The following is a 17,314-nucleotide window of genomic DNA, read 5'->3' as shown; positions in this document are numbered from 1 at the left end:
CAGTGTTAAAAAAAAATATGGGTGGGGTCCATAGAATTCCATAAGCAGATAGGAAATGCAAGCACATGCACAACATTTATTTTCAATTTGTGATGAATAGAAATTAAACACAGTAAAGTTTGGAGTTTTAAAGCAGAAACTATTACAAGTAACTATTATGCTGGCTGCACAAGCACCGTGATGGGGCCACATAAACGATAGAGCACGCACACGCCCACCACAATTAGGCCTAGAGCACGCCTTGGAAGAGACTCTGGAGGACACTAGCGTTTACAGTCAAGGCTAAAATCGTGCACCGTTCTCTACCACTGGTTAGGCATTCGCTGCTACAAAAAAAGCGCCATTCCGAACAGTAACTCGATGCGTCACAGTGTTAAAAAAAAATATGGGTGGGGTCCATAGAATTCCATAAGCAGATAGGAAATGCAAACACATGCACAACATTTATTTTCAATTTGTGAGGAATAGAAATTAAACACAGTAAAGTTTGGAGTTTTAAAGCAGAAACTATTACAAGTAACTATTATGCTGGCTGCACAAGCACCGTGATGGGGCCACATAAACGATAGAGCACGCACACGCCCACCACAATTAGGCCTAGAGCACGCCTTGGAAGAGACTCTGGAGGACACTAGCGTTTACAGTCAAGGCTAAAATCGTGCACCGTTCTCTACCACTGGTTAGGCATTCGCTGCTACAAAAAAGGCACCATTCCGAACAGTAACTCGATGCGTCACAGTGTTAAAAAAAATATGGGTGGGGTCCATAGAATTCCATAAGCAGATAGGAAATGCAAACACATGCACAACATTTATTTTCAATTTGTGAGGAATAGAAATTAAACACAGTAAAGTTTGGAGTTTTAAAGCAGAAACTATTACAAGTAACTATTATGCTGGCTGCACAAGCACCGTGATGGGGCCACATAAACGATAGAGCACGCACACGCCCACCACAATTAGGCCTAGAGCACGCCTTGGAAGAGACTCTGTAGGACACTAGCGTTTACAGTCAAGGCTAAAATCGTGCACCGTTCTCTACCACTGGTTAGGCATTCGCTGCTACAAAAAAGGCGCCATTCCGAACAGTAACTCGATGCGTCACAGTGTTAAAAAAAAATATGGGTGGGGTCCATAGAATTCCATAAGCAGATAGGAAATGCAAACACATGCACAACATTTATTTTCAATTTGTGAGGAATAGAAATTAAACACAGTAAAGTTTGGAGTTTTAAAGCAGAAACTATTACAAGTAACTATTATGCTGGCTGCACAAGCACCGTGATGGGGCCACATAAACGATAGAGCACGCACACGCCCACCACAATTAGGCCTAGAGCACGCCTTGGAAGAGACTCTGGAGGACACTAGCGTTTACAGTCAAGGCTAAAATCGTGCACCGTTCTCTACCACTGGTTAGGCATTCGCTGCTACAAAAAAGGCGCCATTCCGAACAGTAACTCGATGCGTCACAGTGTTAAAAAAAAATATGGGTGGGGTCCATAGAATTCCATAAGCAGATAGGAAATGCAAACACATGCACAACATTTATTTTCAATTTGTGATGAATAGAAAATAAACACAGTAAAGTTTGGAGTTTTAAAGCAGAAACTATTACAAGTAACTATTATGCTGGCTGCACAAGCACCGTGATGGGGCCACATAAACGATAGAGCACGCACACGCCCACCACAATTAGGCCTAGAGCATGCCTTGGAAGAGACTCTGGAGGACACTAGCGTTTACAGTCAAGGCTAAAATCGTGCACCGTTCTCTACCACTGGTTAGGCATTCGCTGCTACAAAAAAGGCGCCATTCCGAACAGTAACTCGATGCGTCACAGTGTTAAAAAAAATATGGGTGGGGTCCATAGAATTCCATAAGCAGATAGGAAATGCAAAAACATGCACAACATTTATTTTCAATTTGTGAGGAATAGAAATTAAACACAGTAAAGTTTGGAGTTTTAAAGCAGAAACTATTACAAGTAACTATTATGCTGGCTGCACAAGCACCATGATGGGGCCACATAAACGATAGAGCACGCACACGCCCACCACAATTAGGCCTAGAGCATGCCTTGGAAGAGACTCTGGAGGACACTAGCGTTTACAGTCAAGGCTAAAATCGTGCACCGTTCTCTACCACTGGTTAGGCATTCGCTGCTACAAAAAAGGCGCCATTCCGAACAGTAACTCGATGCGTCACAGTGTTAAAAAAAAATATGGGTGGGGTCCATAGAATTCCATAAGCAGATAGGAAATGCAAACACATGCACAACATTTATTTTCAATTTGTGAGGAATAGAAATTAAACACAGTAAAGTTTGGAGTTTTAAAGCAGAAACTATTACAAGTAACTATTATGCTGGCTGCACAAGCACCGTGATGGGGCCACATAAACGATAGAGCACGCACACGCCCACCACAATTAGGCCTAGAGCACGCCTTGGAAGAGACTCTGTAGGACACTAGCGTTTACAGTCAAGGCTAAAATCGTGCACCGTTCTCTACCACTGGTTAGGCATTCGCTGCTACAAAAAAGGCGCCATTCCGAACAGTAACTCGATGCGTCACAGTGTTAAAAAAAAATATGGGTGGGGTCCATAGAATTCCATAAGCAGATAGGAAATGCAAACACATGCACAACATTTATTTTCAATTTGTGATGAATAGAAAATAAACACAGTAAAGTTTGGAGTTTTAAAGCAGAAACTATTACAAGTAACTATTATGCTGGCTGCACAAGCACCGTGATGGGGCCACATAAACGATAGAGCACGCCCACGCCCACCACAATTAGGCCTAGAGCACGCCTTGGAAGAGACTCTGGAGGACACTAGCGTTTACAGTCAAGGCTAAAATCGTGCACCGTTCTCTACCACTGGTTAGGCATTCGCTGCTACAAAAAAGGCGCCATTCCGAACAGTAACTCGATGCGTCACAGTGTTAAAAAAAATATGGGTGGGGTCCATAGAATTCCATAAGCAGATAGGAAATGCAAACACATGCACAACATTTATTTTCAATTTGTGAGGAATAGAAATTAAACACTGTAAAGTTTGGAGTTTTAAAGCAGAAACTATTACAAGTAACTATTATGCTGGCTGCACAAGCACCATGATGGGGCCACATAAACGATAGAGCACGCACACGCCCACCACAATTAGGCCTAGAGCACGCCTTGGAAGAGACTCTGTAGGACACTAGCGTTTACAGTCAAGGCTAAAATCGTGCACCGTTCTCTACCACTGGTTAGGCATTCGCTGCTACAAAAAAGGCGCCATTCCGAACAGTAACTCGATGCGTCACAGTGTTAAAAAAAAATATGGGTGGGGTCCATAGAATTCCATAAGCAGATAGGAAATGCAAGCACATGCACAACATTTATTTTCAATTTGTGATGAATAGAAATGAAACACAGTAAAGTTTGGAGTTTTAAAGCAGAAACTATTACAAGTAACTATTATGCTGGCTGCACAAGCACCGTGATGGGGCCACATAAACGATAGAGCACGCACACGCCCACCACAATTAGGCCTAGAGCACGCCTTGGAAGAGACTCTGGAGGACACTAGCGTTTACAGTCAAAGCTAAAATCGTGCACCGTTCTCTACCACTGGTTAGGCATTCGCTGCTACAAAAAAGGCGCCATTCCGAACAGTAACTCGATGCGTCACAGTGTTAAAAAAAAATATGGGTGGGGTCCATAGAATTCCATAAGCAGATAGGAAATGCAAACACATGCACAACATTTATTTTCAATTTGTGAGGAATAGAAATTAAACACAGTAAAGTTTGGAGTTTTAAAGCAGAAACTATTACAAGTAACTATTATGCTGGCTGCACAAGCACCGTGATGGGGCCACATAAACGATAGAGCACGCACACGCCCACCACAATTAGGCCTAGAGCACGCCTTGGAAGAGACTCTGTAGGACACTAGCGTTTACAGTCAAGGCTAAAATCGTGCACCGTTCTCTACCACTGGTTAGGCATTCGCTGCTACAAAAAAGGCGCCATTCCGAACAGTAACTCGATGCGTCACAGTGTTAAAAAAAAATATGGGTGGGGTCCATAGAATTCCATAAGCAGATAGGAAATGCAAACACATGCACAACATTTATTTTCAATTTGTGAGGAATAGAAATTAAACACAGTAAAGTTTGGAGTTTTAAAGCAGAAACTATTACAAGTAACTAATATGCTGGCTGCACAAGCACCGTGATGGGGCCACATAAACGATAGAGCACGCACACGCCCACCACAATTAGGCCTAGAGCACGCCTTGGAAGAGACTCTGTAGGACACTAGCGTTTACAGTCAAGGCTAAAATCGTGCACCGTTCTCTACCACTGGTTAGGCATTCGCTGCTACAAAAAAGGCGCCATTCCGAACAGTAACTCGATGCGTCACAGTGTTAAAAAAAAATATGGGTGGGGTCCATAGAATTCCATAAGCAGATAGGAAATGCAAACACATGCACAACATTTATTTTCAATTTGTGAGGAATAGAAATTAAACACAGTAAAGTTTGGAGTTTTAAAGCAGAAACTATTACAAGTAACTATTATGCTGGCTGCACAAGCACCGTGATGGGGCCACATAAACGATAGAGCACGCACACGCCCACCACAATTAGGCCTAGAGCACGCCTTGGAAGAGACTCTGGAGGACACTAGCGTTTACAGTCAAGGCTAAAATCGTGCACCGTTCTCTACCACTGGTTAGGCATTCGCTGCTACAAAAAAGGCGCCATTCCGAACAGTAACTCGATGCGTCACAGTGTTAAAAAAAAAATATGGGTGGGGTCCATAGAATTCCATAAGCAGATAGGAAATGCAAACACATGCACAACATTTATTTTCAATTTGTGAGGAATAGAAATTAAACATAGTAAAGTTTGGAGTTTTAAAGCAGAAACTATTACAAGTAACTATTATGCTGGCTGCACAAGCACCGTGATGGGGCCACATAAACGATAGAGCACGCACACGCCCACCACAATTAGGCCTAGAGCACGCCTTGGAAGAGACTCTGTAGGACACTAGCGTTTACAGTCAAGGCTAAAATCGTGCACCGTTCTCTACCACTGGTTAGGCATTCGCTGCTACAAAAAAGGCGCCATTCCGAACAGTAACTCGATGCGTCACAGTGTTAAAAAAAATATGGGTGGGGTCCATAGAATTCCATAAGCAGATAGGAAATGCAAACACATGCACAACATTTATTTTCAATTTGTGATGAATAGAAAATAAACACAGTAAAGTTTGGAGTTTTAAAGCAGAAACTATTACAAGTAACTATTATGCTGGCTGCACAAGCACCATGATGGGGCCACATAAACGATAGAGCACGCACACGCCCACCACAATTAGGCCTAGAGCACGCCTTGGAAGAGACTCTGGAGGACACTAGCGTTTACAGTCAAGGCTAAAATCGTGCACCGTTCTCTACCACTGGTTAGGCATTCGCTGCTACAAAAAAGGCGCCATTCCGAACAGTAACTCGATGCGTCACAGTGTTAAAAAAAATATGGGTGGGGTCCATAGAATTCCATAAGCAGATAGGAAATGCAAACACATGCACAACATTTCTTTTCAATTTGTGAGGAATAGAAATTAAACACAGTAAAGTTTGGAGTTTTAAAGCAGAAACTATTACAAGTAACTATTATGCTGGCTGCACAAGCACCGGTATGGGGCCACATAAACGATAGAGCACGCACACGCCCACCACAATTAGGCCTAGAGCACGCCTTGGAAGAGACTCTGTAGGACACTAGCGTTTACAGTCAAGGCTAAAATCGTGCACCGTTCTCTACCACTGGTTAGGCATTCGCTGCTACAAAAAAGGCGCCATTCCGAACAGTAACTCGATGCGTCACAGTGTTAAAAAAAAATATGGGTGGGGTCCATAGAATTCCATAAGCAGATAGGAAATGCAAGCACATGCACAACATTTATTTTCAATTTGTGATGAATAGAAATTAAACACAGTAAAGTTTGGAGTTTTAAAGCAGAAACTATTACAAGTAACTATTATGCTGGCTGCACAAGCACCGTGATGGGGCCACATAAACGATAGAGCACGCACACGCCCACCACAATTAGGCCTAGAGCACGCCTTGGAAGAGACTCTGGAGGACACTAGCGTTTACAGTCAAGGCTAAAATCGTGCACCGTTCTCTACCACTGGTTAGGCATTCGCTGCTACAAAAAAAGCGCCATTCCGAACAGTAACTCGATGCGTCACAGTGTTAAAAAAAAATATGGGTGGGGTCCATAGAATTCCATAAGCAGATAGGAAATGCAAACACATGCACAACATTTATTTTCAATTTGTGAGGAATAGAAATTAAACACAGTAAAGTTTGGAGTTTTAAAGCAGAAACTATTACAAGTAACTATTATGCTGGCTGCACAAGCACCGTGATGGGGCCACATAAACGATAGAGCACGCACACGCCCACCACAATTAGGCCTAGAGCACGCCTTGGAAGAGACTCTGGAGGACACTAGCGTTTACAGTCAAGGCTAAAATCGTGCACCGTTCTCTACCACTGGTTAGGCATTCGCTGCTACAAAAAAGGCACCATTCCGAACAGTAACTCGATGCGTCACAGTGTTAAAAAAAATATGGGTGGGGTCCATAGAATTCCATAAGCAGATAGGAAATGCAAACACATGCACAACATTTATTTTCAATTTGTGAGGAATAGAAATTAAACACAGTAAAGTTTGGAGTTTTAAAGCAGAAACTATTACAAGTAACTATTATGCTGGCTGCACAAGCACCGTGATGGGGCCACATAAACGATAGAGCACGCACACGCCCACCACAATTAGGCCTAGAGCACGCCTTGGAAGAGACTCTGTAGGACACTAGCGTTTACAGTCAAGGCTAAAATCGTGCACCGTTCTCTACCACTGGTTAGGCATTCGCTGCTACAAAAAAGGCGCCATTCCGAACAGTAACTCGATGCGTCACAGTGTTAAAAAAAAATATGGGTGGGGTCCATAGAATTCCATAAGCAGATAGGAAATGCAAACACATGCACAACATTTATTTTCAATTTGTGAGGAATAGAAATTAAACACAGTAAAGTTTGGAGTTTTAAAGCAGAAACTATTACAAGTAACTATTATGCTGGCTGCACAAGCACCGTGATGGGGCCACATAAACGATAGAGCACGCACACGCCCACCACAATTAGGCCTAGAGCACGCCTTGGAAGAGACTCTGGAGGACACTAGCGTTTACAGTCAAGGCTAAAATCGTGCACCGTTCTCTACCACTGGTTAGGCATTCGCTGCTACAAAAAAGGCGCCATTCCGAACAGTAACTCGATGCGTCACAGTGTTAAAAAAAAATATGGGTGGGGTCCATAGAATTCCATAAGCAGATAGGAAATGCAAACACATGCACAACATTTATTTTCAATTTGTGATGAATAGAAAATAAACACAGTAAAGTTTGGAGTTTTAAAGCAGAAACTATTACAAGTAACTATTATGCTGGCTGCACAAGCACCGTGATGGGGCCACATAAACGATAGAGCACGCACACGCCCACCACAATTAGGCCTAGAGCATGCCTTGGAAGAGACTCTGGAGGACACTAGCGTTTACAGTCAAGGCTAAAATCGTGCACCGTTCTCTACCACTGGTTAGGCATTCGCTGCTACAAAAAAGGCGCCATTCCGAACAGTAACTCGATGCGTCACAGTGTTAAAAAAAATATGGGTGGGGTCCATAGAATTCCATAAGCAGATAGGAAATGCAAAAACATGCACAACATTTATTTTCAATTTGTGAGGAATAGAAATTAAACACAGTAAAGTTTGGAGTTTTAAAGCAGAAACTATTACAAGTAACTATTATGCTGGCTGCACAAGCACCATGATGGGGCCACATAAACGATAGAGCACGCACACGCCCACCACAATTAGGCCTAGAGCATGCCTTGGAAGAGACTCTGGAGGACACTAGCGTTTACAGTCAAGGCTAAAATCGTGCACCGTTCTCTACCACTGGTTAGGCATTCGCTGCTACAAAAAAGGCGCCATTCCGAACAGTAACTCGATGCGTCACAGTGTTAAAAAAAAATATGGGTGGGGTCCATAGAATTCCATAAGCAGATAGGAAATGCAAACACATGCACAACATTTATTTTCAATTTGTGAGGAATAGAAATTAAACACAGTAAAGTTTGGAGTTTTAAAGCAGAAACTATTACAAGTAACTATTATGCTGGCTGCACAAGCACCGTGATGGGGCCACATAAACGATAGAGCACGCACACGCCCACCACAATTAGGCCTAGAGCACGCCTTGGAAGAGACTCTGTAGGACACTAGCGTTTACAGTCAAGGCTAAAATCGTGCACCGTTCTCTACCACTGGTTAGGCATTCGCTGCTACAAAAAAGGCGCCATTCCGAACAGTAACTCGATGCGTCACAGTGTTAAAAAAAAATATGGGTGGGGTCCATAGAATTCCATAAGCAGATAGGAAATGCAAACACATGCACAACATTTATTTTCAATTTGTGATGAATAGAAAATAAACACAGTAAAGTTTGGAGTTTTAAAGCAGAAACTATTACAAGTAACTATTATGCTGGCTGCACAAGCACCGTGATGGGGCCACATAAACGATAGAGCACGCCCACGCCCACCACAATTAGGCCTAGAGCACGCCTTGGAAGAGACTCTGGAGGACACTAGCGTTTACAGTCAAGGCTAAAATCGTGCACCGTTCTCTACCACTGGTTAGGCATTCGCTGCTACAAAAAAGGCGCCATTCCGAACAGTAACTCGATGCGTCACAGTGTTAAAAAAAATATGGGTGGGGTCCATAGAATTCCATAAGCAGATAGGAAATGCAAACACATGCACAACATTTATTTTCAATTTGTGAGGAATAGAAATTAAACACTGTAAAGTTTGGAGTTTTAAAGCAGAAACTATTACAAGTAACTATTATGCTGGCTGCACAAGCACCATGATGGGGCCACATAAACGATAGAGCACGCACACGCCCACCACAATTAGGCCTAGAGCACGCCTTGGAAGAGACTCTGTAGGACACTAGCGTTTACAGTCAAGGCTAAAATCGTGCACCGTTCTCTACCACTGGTTAGGCATTCGCTGCTACAAAAAAGGCGCCATTCCGAACAGTAACTCGATGCGTCACAGTGTTAAAAAAAAATATGGGTGGGGTCCATAGAATTCCATAAGCAGATAGGAAATGCAAGCACATGCACAACATTTATTTTCAATTTGTGATGAATAGAAATGAAACACAGTAAAGTTTGGAGTTTTAAAGCAGAAACTATTACAAGTAACTATTATGCTGGCTGCACAAGCACCGTGATGGGGCCACATAAACGATAGAGCACGCACACGCCCACCACAATTAGGCCTAGAGCACGCCTTGGAAGAGACTCTGGAGGACACTAGCGTTTACAGTCAAAGCTAAAATCGTGCACCGTTCTCTACCACTGGTTAGGCATTCGCTGCTACAAAAAAGGCGCCATTCCGAACAGTAACTCGATGCGTCACAGTGTTAAAAAAAAATATGGGTGGGGTCCATAAAATTCCATAAGCAGATAGGAAATGCAAGCACATGCACAACATTTATTTTCAATTTGTGAGGAATAGAAATTAAACACAGTAAAGTTTGGAGTTTTAAAGCAGAAACTATTACAAGTAACTATTATGCTGGCTGCACAAGCACCGTGATGGGGCCACATAAACGATAGAGCACGCACACGCCCACCACAATTAGGCCTAGAGCACGCCTTGGAAGAGACTCTGGAGGACACTAGCGTTTACAGTCAAGGCTAAAATCGTGCACCGTTCTCTACCACTGGTTAGGCATTCGCTGCTACAAAAAAGGCGCCATTCCGAACAGTAACTCGATGCGTCACAGTGTTAAAAAAAAATATGGGTGGGGTCCATAGAATTCCATAAGCAGATAGGAAATGCAAACACATGCACAACATTTATTTTCAATTTGTGAGGAATAGAAATTAAACACAGTAAAGTTTGGAGTTTTAAAGCAGAAACTATTACAAGTAACTAATATGCTGGCTGCACAAGCACCGTGATGGGGCCACATAAACGATAGAGCACGCACACGCCCACCACAATTAGGCCTAGAGCACGCCTTGGAAGAGACTCTGTAGGACACTAGCGTTTACAGTCAAGGCTAAAATCGTGCACCGTTCTCTACCACTGGTTAGGCATTCGCTGCTACAAAAAAGGCGCCATTCCGAACAGTAACTCGATGCGTCACAGTGTTAAAAAAAAATATGGGTGGGGTCCATAGAATTCCATAAGCAGATAGGAAATGCAAACACATGCACAACATTTATTTTCAATTTGTGAGGAATAGAAATTAAACACAGTAAAGTTTGGAGTTTTAAAGCAGAAACTATTACAAGTAACTATTATGCTGGCTGCACAAGCACCGTGATGGGGCCACATAAACGATAGAGCACGCACACGCCCACCACAATTAGGCCTAGAGCACGCCTTGGAAGAGACTCTGGAGGACACTAGCGTTTACAGTCAAGGCTAAAATCGTGCACCGTTCTCTACCACTGGTTAGGCATTCGCTGCTACAAAAAAGGCGCCATTCCGAACAGTAACTCGATGCGTCACAGTGTTAAAAAAAAAATATGGGTGGGGTCCATAGAATTCCATAAGCAGATAGGAAATGCAAACACATGCACAACATTTATTTTCAATTTGTGAGGAATAGAAATTAAACATAGTAAAGTTTGGAGTTTTAAAGCAGAAACTATTACAAGTAACTATTATGCTGGCTGCACAAGCACCGTGATGGGGCCACATAAACGATAGAGCACGCACACGCCCACCACAATTAGGCCTAGAGCACGCCTTGGAAGAGACTCTGTAGGACACTAGCGTTTACAGTCAAGGCTAAAATCGTGCACCGTTCTCTACCACTGGTTAGGCATTCGCTGCTACAAAAAAGGCGCCATTCCGAACAGTAACTCGATGCGTCACAGTGTTAAAAAAAATATGGGTGGGGTCCATAGAATTCCATAAGCAGATAGGAAATGCAAACACATGCACAACATTTATTTTCAATTTGTGATGAATAGAAAATAAACACAGTAAAGTTTGGAGTTTTAAAGCAGAAACTATTACAAGTAACTATTATGCTGGCTGCACAAGCACCATGATGGGGCCACATAAACGATAGAGCACGCACACGCCCACCACAATTAGGCCTAGAGCACGCCTTGGAAGAGACTCTGGAGGACACTAGCGTTTACAGTCAAGGCTAAAATCGTGCACCGTTCTCTACCACTGGTTAGGCATTCGCTGCTACAAAAAAGGCGCCATTCCGAACAGTAACTCGATGCGTCACAGTGTTAAAAAAAATATGGGTGGGGTCCATAGAATTCCATAAGCAGATAGGAAATGCAAACACATGCACAACATTTCTTTTCAATTTGTGAGGAATAGAAATTAAACACAGTAAAGTTTGGAGTTTTAAAGCAGAAACTATTACAAGTAACTATTATGCTGGCTGCACAAGCACCGGTATGGGGCCACATAAACGATAGAGCACGCACACGCCCACCACAATTAGGCCTAGAGCACGCCTTGGAAGAGACTCTGTAGGACACTAGCGTTTACAGTCAAGGCTAAAATCGTGCACCGTTCTCTACCACTGGTTAGGCATTCGCTGCTACAAAAAAGGCGCCATTCCGAACAGTAACTCGATGCGTCACAGTGTTAAAAAAAAATATGGGTGGGGTCCATAGAATTCCATAAGCAGATAGGAAATGCAAGCACATGCACAACATTTATTTTCAATTTGTGATGAATAGAAATTAAACACAGTAAAGTTTGGAGTTTTAAAGCAGAAACTATTACAAGTAACTATTATGCTGGCTGCACAAGCACCGTGATGGGGCCACATAAACGATAGAGCACGCACACGCCCACCACAATTAGGCCTAGAGCACGCCTTGGAAGAGACTCTGGAGGACACTAGCGTTTACAGTCAAGGCTAAAATCGTGCACCGTTCTCTACCACTGGTTAGGCATTCGCTGCTACAAAAAAGGCGCCATTCCGAACAGTACAGTGTTAAAAAAAAATATGGGTGGGGTCCATAGAATTCCATAAGCAGATAGGAAATGCAAACACATGCACAACATTTATTTTCAATTTGTGAGGAATAGAAATTAAACACAGTAAAGTTTGGAGTTTTAAAGCAGAAACTATTACAAGTAACTATTATGCTGGCTGCACAAGCACCGTGATGGGGCCACATAAACGATAGAGCACGCACACGCCCACCACAATTAGGCCTAGAGCACGCCTTGGAAGAGACTCTGTAGGACACTAGCGTTTACAGTCAAGGCTAAAATCGTGCACCGTTCTCTACCACTGGTTAGGCATTCGCTGCTACAAAAAAAGCGCCATTCCGAACAGTAACTCGATGCGTCACAGTGTTAAAAAAAAATATGGGTGGGGTCCATAGAATTCCATAAGCAGATAGGAAATGCAAACACATGCACAACATTTATTTTCAATTTGTGAGGAATAGAAATTAAACACAGTAAAGTTTGGAGTTTTAAAGCAGAAACTATTACAAGTAACTATTATGCTGGCTGCACAAGCACCGTGATGGGGCCACATAAACGATAGAGCACGCACACGCCCACCACAATTAGGCCTAGAGCACGCCTTGGAAGAGACTCTGGAGGACACTAGCGTTTACAGTCAAGGCTAAAATCGTGCACCGTTCTCTACCACTGGTTAGGCATTCGCTGCTACAAAAAAGGCACCATTCCGAACAGTAACTCGATGCGTCACAGTGTTAAAAAAAAATATGGGTGGGGTCCATAGAATTCCATAAGCAGATAGGAAATGCAAACACATGCACAACATTTATTTTCAATTTGTGAGGAATAGAAATTAAACACAGTAAAGTTTGGAGTTTTAAAGCAGAAACTATTACAAGTAACTATTATGCTGGCTGCACAAGCACCGTGATGGGGCCACATAAACGATAGAGCACGCACACGCCCACCACAATTAGGCCTAGAGCACGCCTTGGAAGAGACTCTGTAGGACACTAGCGTTTACAGTCAAGGCTAAAATCGTGCACCGTTCTCTACCACTGGTTAGGCATTCGCTGCTACAAAAAAGGCGCCATTCCGAACAGTAACTCGATGCGTCACAGTGTTAAAAAAAAATATGGGTGGGGTCCATAGAATTCCATAAGCAGATAGGAAATGCAAACACATGCACAACATTTATTTTCAATTTGTGATGAATAGAAAATAAACACAGTAAAGTTTGGAGTTTTAAAGCAGAAACTATTACAAGTAACTATTATACTGGCTGCACAAGCACCGTGATGGGGCCACATAAACGATAGAGCACGCACACGCCCACCACAATTAGGCCTAGAGCACGCCTTGGAAGAGACTCTGGAGGACACTAGCGTTTACAGTCAAGGCTAAAATCGTGCACCGTTCTCTACCACTGGTTAGGCATTTGCTGCTACAAAAAAGGCGCCATTCCGAACAGTAACTCGATGCGTCACAGTGTTAAACAAAAATATGGGTGGGGTCCATAGAATTCCATAAGCAGATAGGAAATGCAAGCACATGCACAACATTTATTTTCAATTTGTGATGAATAGAAATTAAACACAGTAAAGTTTGGAGTTTTAAAGCAGAAACTATTACAAGTAACTATTATGCTGGCTGCACAAGCACCGTGATGGGGCCACATAAACGATAGAGCACGCACACGCCCACCACAATTAGGCCTAGAGCACGCCTTGGAAGAGACTCTGGAGGACACTAGCGTTTACAGTCAAGGCTAAAATCGTGCACCGTTCTCTACCACTGGTTAGGCATTCGCTGCTACAAAAAAGGGGCCATTCCGAACAGTAACTCGATGCGTCACAGTGTTAAAAAAAAATATGGGTGGGGTCCATAGAATTCCATAAGCAGATAGGAAATGCAAGCACATGCACAACATTTATTTTCAATTTGTGAGGAATAGAAATTAAACACAGTAAAGTTTGGAGTTTTAAAGCAGAAACTATTACAAGTAACGAAGGGGAACATGGCGGACTTACATGCAGAAATCTACTATTATGCTGGCTGCCATCGAAAAACGTCAAAAAATAATTCTAAATTTCGGTATGTGGCGCATTAGTAAAAGTGAAATGGGTTTTAGCCGCCGACAAGAAAACACAGACGTGTGGCGCATTAGTAAAAGGAACATTTCGGTATGTGGCGCATTAGTAAAAGGAACATGGCTTTTAGCCGCCGACAAGAAAACACAGACGTGTGGCGCAGAAGTAAAAGGAACATGGCTTTTAGCCGCCGACAAGAAAACACAGACGTGTGGCGCAGAAGTAAAAGTGTGGCGCAGAAGTAAAAGGAACATGGCTTTTAGCCGCCGACAAGAAAACACAGACGTGTGGCGCAGAAGTAAAAGGAACATGGGTTTTAGCCGCCGACAAGAAAACACAGACGTCGATCAATAATTCAACATTTCTGTTTGGTGCGCACTACTAAAAGGAACATTTAATAACTAAAAATTTACTATAACAATCACTAGAGCAATGACAACATTTTAAAAAAAGAAGGAGCGATTACTAAAAGGAACATTTAATACAGAACAACGACTTACAATCACAATACCAAGAACAAGTATAAACCAGCAAAAGACAAGAGCAGAGGAAAGACTCACCGCTGAACAGCTTAAAAAGAATTTCACGAACAACGTCGTGGGATTATATACACAACAGAATTAGATCATTGGTTAAATAGAAGTGCAAGTAAACGTAAGCCTGCGATATGATTGGATGGACCGTGATTCTGAAATGTGATTGGCCTGCGACGAATGTGCGCAGATAAGGGGGTACAATGAATTATAACATACGTAGTGAAACGTCATGGAAACGTCACTGCGCATGCGCAATGTCTGTACGCATGCGCACAAACAGGGGGGGGGACGCTCAGCCACGGGGGACGTTGGAACATGGAACACCGGCGTCGCGGCGCGATCTCCTTCCCCTCCGGATCGCGCCGGGGAGTGCCCTCGTGTTGCGGCCTACCTCGTTGGGCCGGATCCCCGGTCCTGGGTAGTTGGGGCCGCCGACCGGAAGTGAGCCCTGGGCGGGCAGATGCAGCGGCAACTGACGGTCGGAGGGGCCGGTACTCCGATCCTCTTGAAATTTCTAGGGATGGCTGGGCAGGACCCCGGGTGCACTCGGTCCGAGTTTGGGCCCGAATGCACAGGAATTGGAGGAGAAATCGCCCGTGGAAGGGGAGCTTCGCTCGGAGCTGTACCCGGGCACGTCTTCTTACATCGCGCTCTTGGCCACTTCAACAGGAAAGTAATGTTATAGTTAGAGTTAATAATGTAGTATGTGAGCAATATTATCTAGGTAGTCTAAAGCCACACACAACGAAAATTGTTGTAAGGTACCCAATAGTCTTTCAGACATTTCTTTTGATCTGTTTGAGATGTGTGGATTTAGACTACCAGTTAATGCTTGTGACATTCTCATTTCTTGGACACTTAGCTCCTTCCTCAAAGATTCCAAAAAATGATAAAAGTTAGGGTGAGGTTTACCAATTGTGTGATTGAAGGAGTTATGCCATCCCTCTACGGCATTGTTTGTCTTTGCTTCTCCTTCTAAGCAGCTCGTGTAGCAGTTCCACCACTCCACATGGAAACGTGGCTTCCTCCTGTGACCCGACCTGCTTAGATGCCCAATCTATGTGTTCTCAAAATAATTTAGTAAGGGTGCCAATTTTTCTTCATTTTCAGTATAAAATTCATATTCTGTAATTGCAGTGTAGTATTCGTCTACACTTTCAGGAGGAACAAAGCAAAGTGCTGTTAGTTTTTTTAATTCGAATTGCAGTTTGCTATCCGAAGAATAATCCACCACCAGGGATGTTTTTTATAATTTACACCAAAATGCCTGGGAAAAATGGAAAAAACATCCTTGAATTTGGGTATTTGTGTACGTTTTTGTAATGACATTTATCATTGCAAATTCAAAATCTATAATTATTTTCCTAGGACTTTTGTTTGAAGTTTTGCATTTAATTACTGTCCAAAGTTCAGTGTAGGTTGTGGATTGTTTGTCAGGTAGCAAACTGTACACTGAGGAGACTACTGTGTTGTTAATTTTTGCATGAATAGTGTAAATTGGAGAGAATGGATGGGGCGTGCTTTTAAATGTCCCATCCATCATCCAAATTTCACTATTCTCTAATTTGACAAGGTTACGGGGTGTACTGAAGATTAGTATACGTTTTAGAGGGTTTTGGTTATCATGCAGGAGGAAAGGTTTGTTACATATAGATAGAGTTCTGGAAGAATATGAATATCAGAATAGGTTTGAGGAGTAGTTCTTTGTGGGTTACTTGCCTGTTTTTTGCTTTGAATTATTCTCAGATTAGGTATTATTGGCATACTACTAGCTACATGACTAGGGACATGCCGAGCAACCTCCCTTAAAATTGCGAGGCAGAGTGGTTATGTTCTGATGTTTTAACGACTATGTCACCTAGAGTAACCGCTCTGCCTTTGCAATGGCTTGAGTAATATTGCACACACCTCCAATGTCTTCTTGGTTCAGTAATTCTCTCCTTGCAATATATGTAACCTGCATGTTTTAACAGTCTGTTTCCTTTGTTTGACCTGATGTATTTAGCTGTTTTATCTGCTGACATTATCTGAAATGAAAAAAAAAAGATTTTGTAAAAATATGTTTTAGCTTACAATGAATTTATTTCTTTTTACTGTTACTTTTAAACTGTTACTATTTATTGGCTATGCTAAACTTTTCTTTCTTCCTTAGTAAGTTAAACCCCTACACTATCCAACATTTACCCTACTTTAACACCCCCATGGAGTTAGAATAGTAATTTTTATCCCTACACTATCCAACACTTACTCTACTTCAACACCCCCCCTGGAGTTAGAATAGTAATTTATAACCCTACATAATCCAGCACTTACCCTACCGCTACACCCCACTTGATTAATAATAGTATGTTAAACAGCTGCACTATTCAGTACTTACCATACTTAAACACCGCCCTGGAGTTAGAATAGTAATGTTTGCCTCTACACTATCCAACACTTATCCTACTTCAACACCCTCTTGGAGTTATAATAGTATTTTTAACCTCTACACTATCCAACACTTACCCTACTTAAACACTCCCCTGGAGTTAGAATAGTAATTTTTACCCCTACACTTTCCATTACTTACCCTACTGCTA

The sequence above is a fragment of the Lissotriton helveticus genome, chromosome 6, assembly GCF_964261635.1.
Source record: "Lissotriton helveticus chromosome 6, aLisHel1.1, whole genome shotgun sequence".
Taxonomy (NCBI): domain Eukaryota; kingdom Metazoa; phylum Chordata; class Amphibia; order Caudata; family Salamandridae; genus Lissotriton; species Lissotriton helveticus.
The sequence above is the reverse complement of the archived record's forward strand: the minus strand, read 5'-3'. Positions refer to the sequence as shown.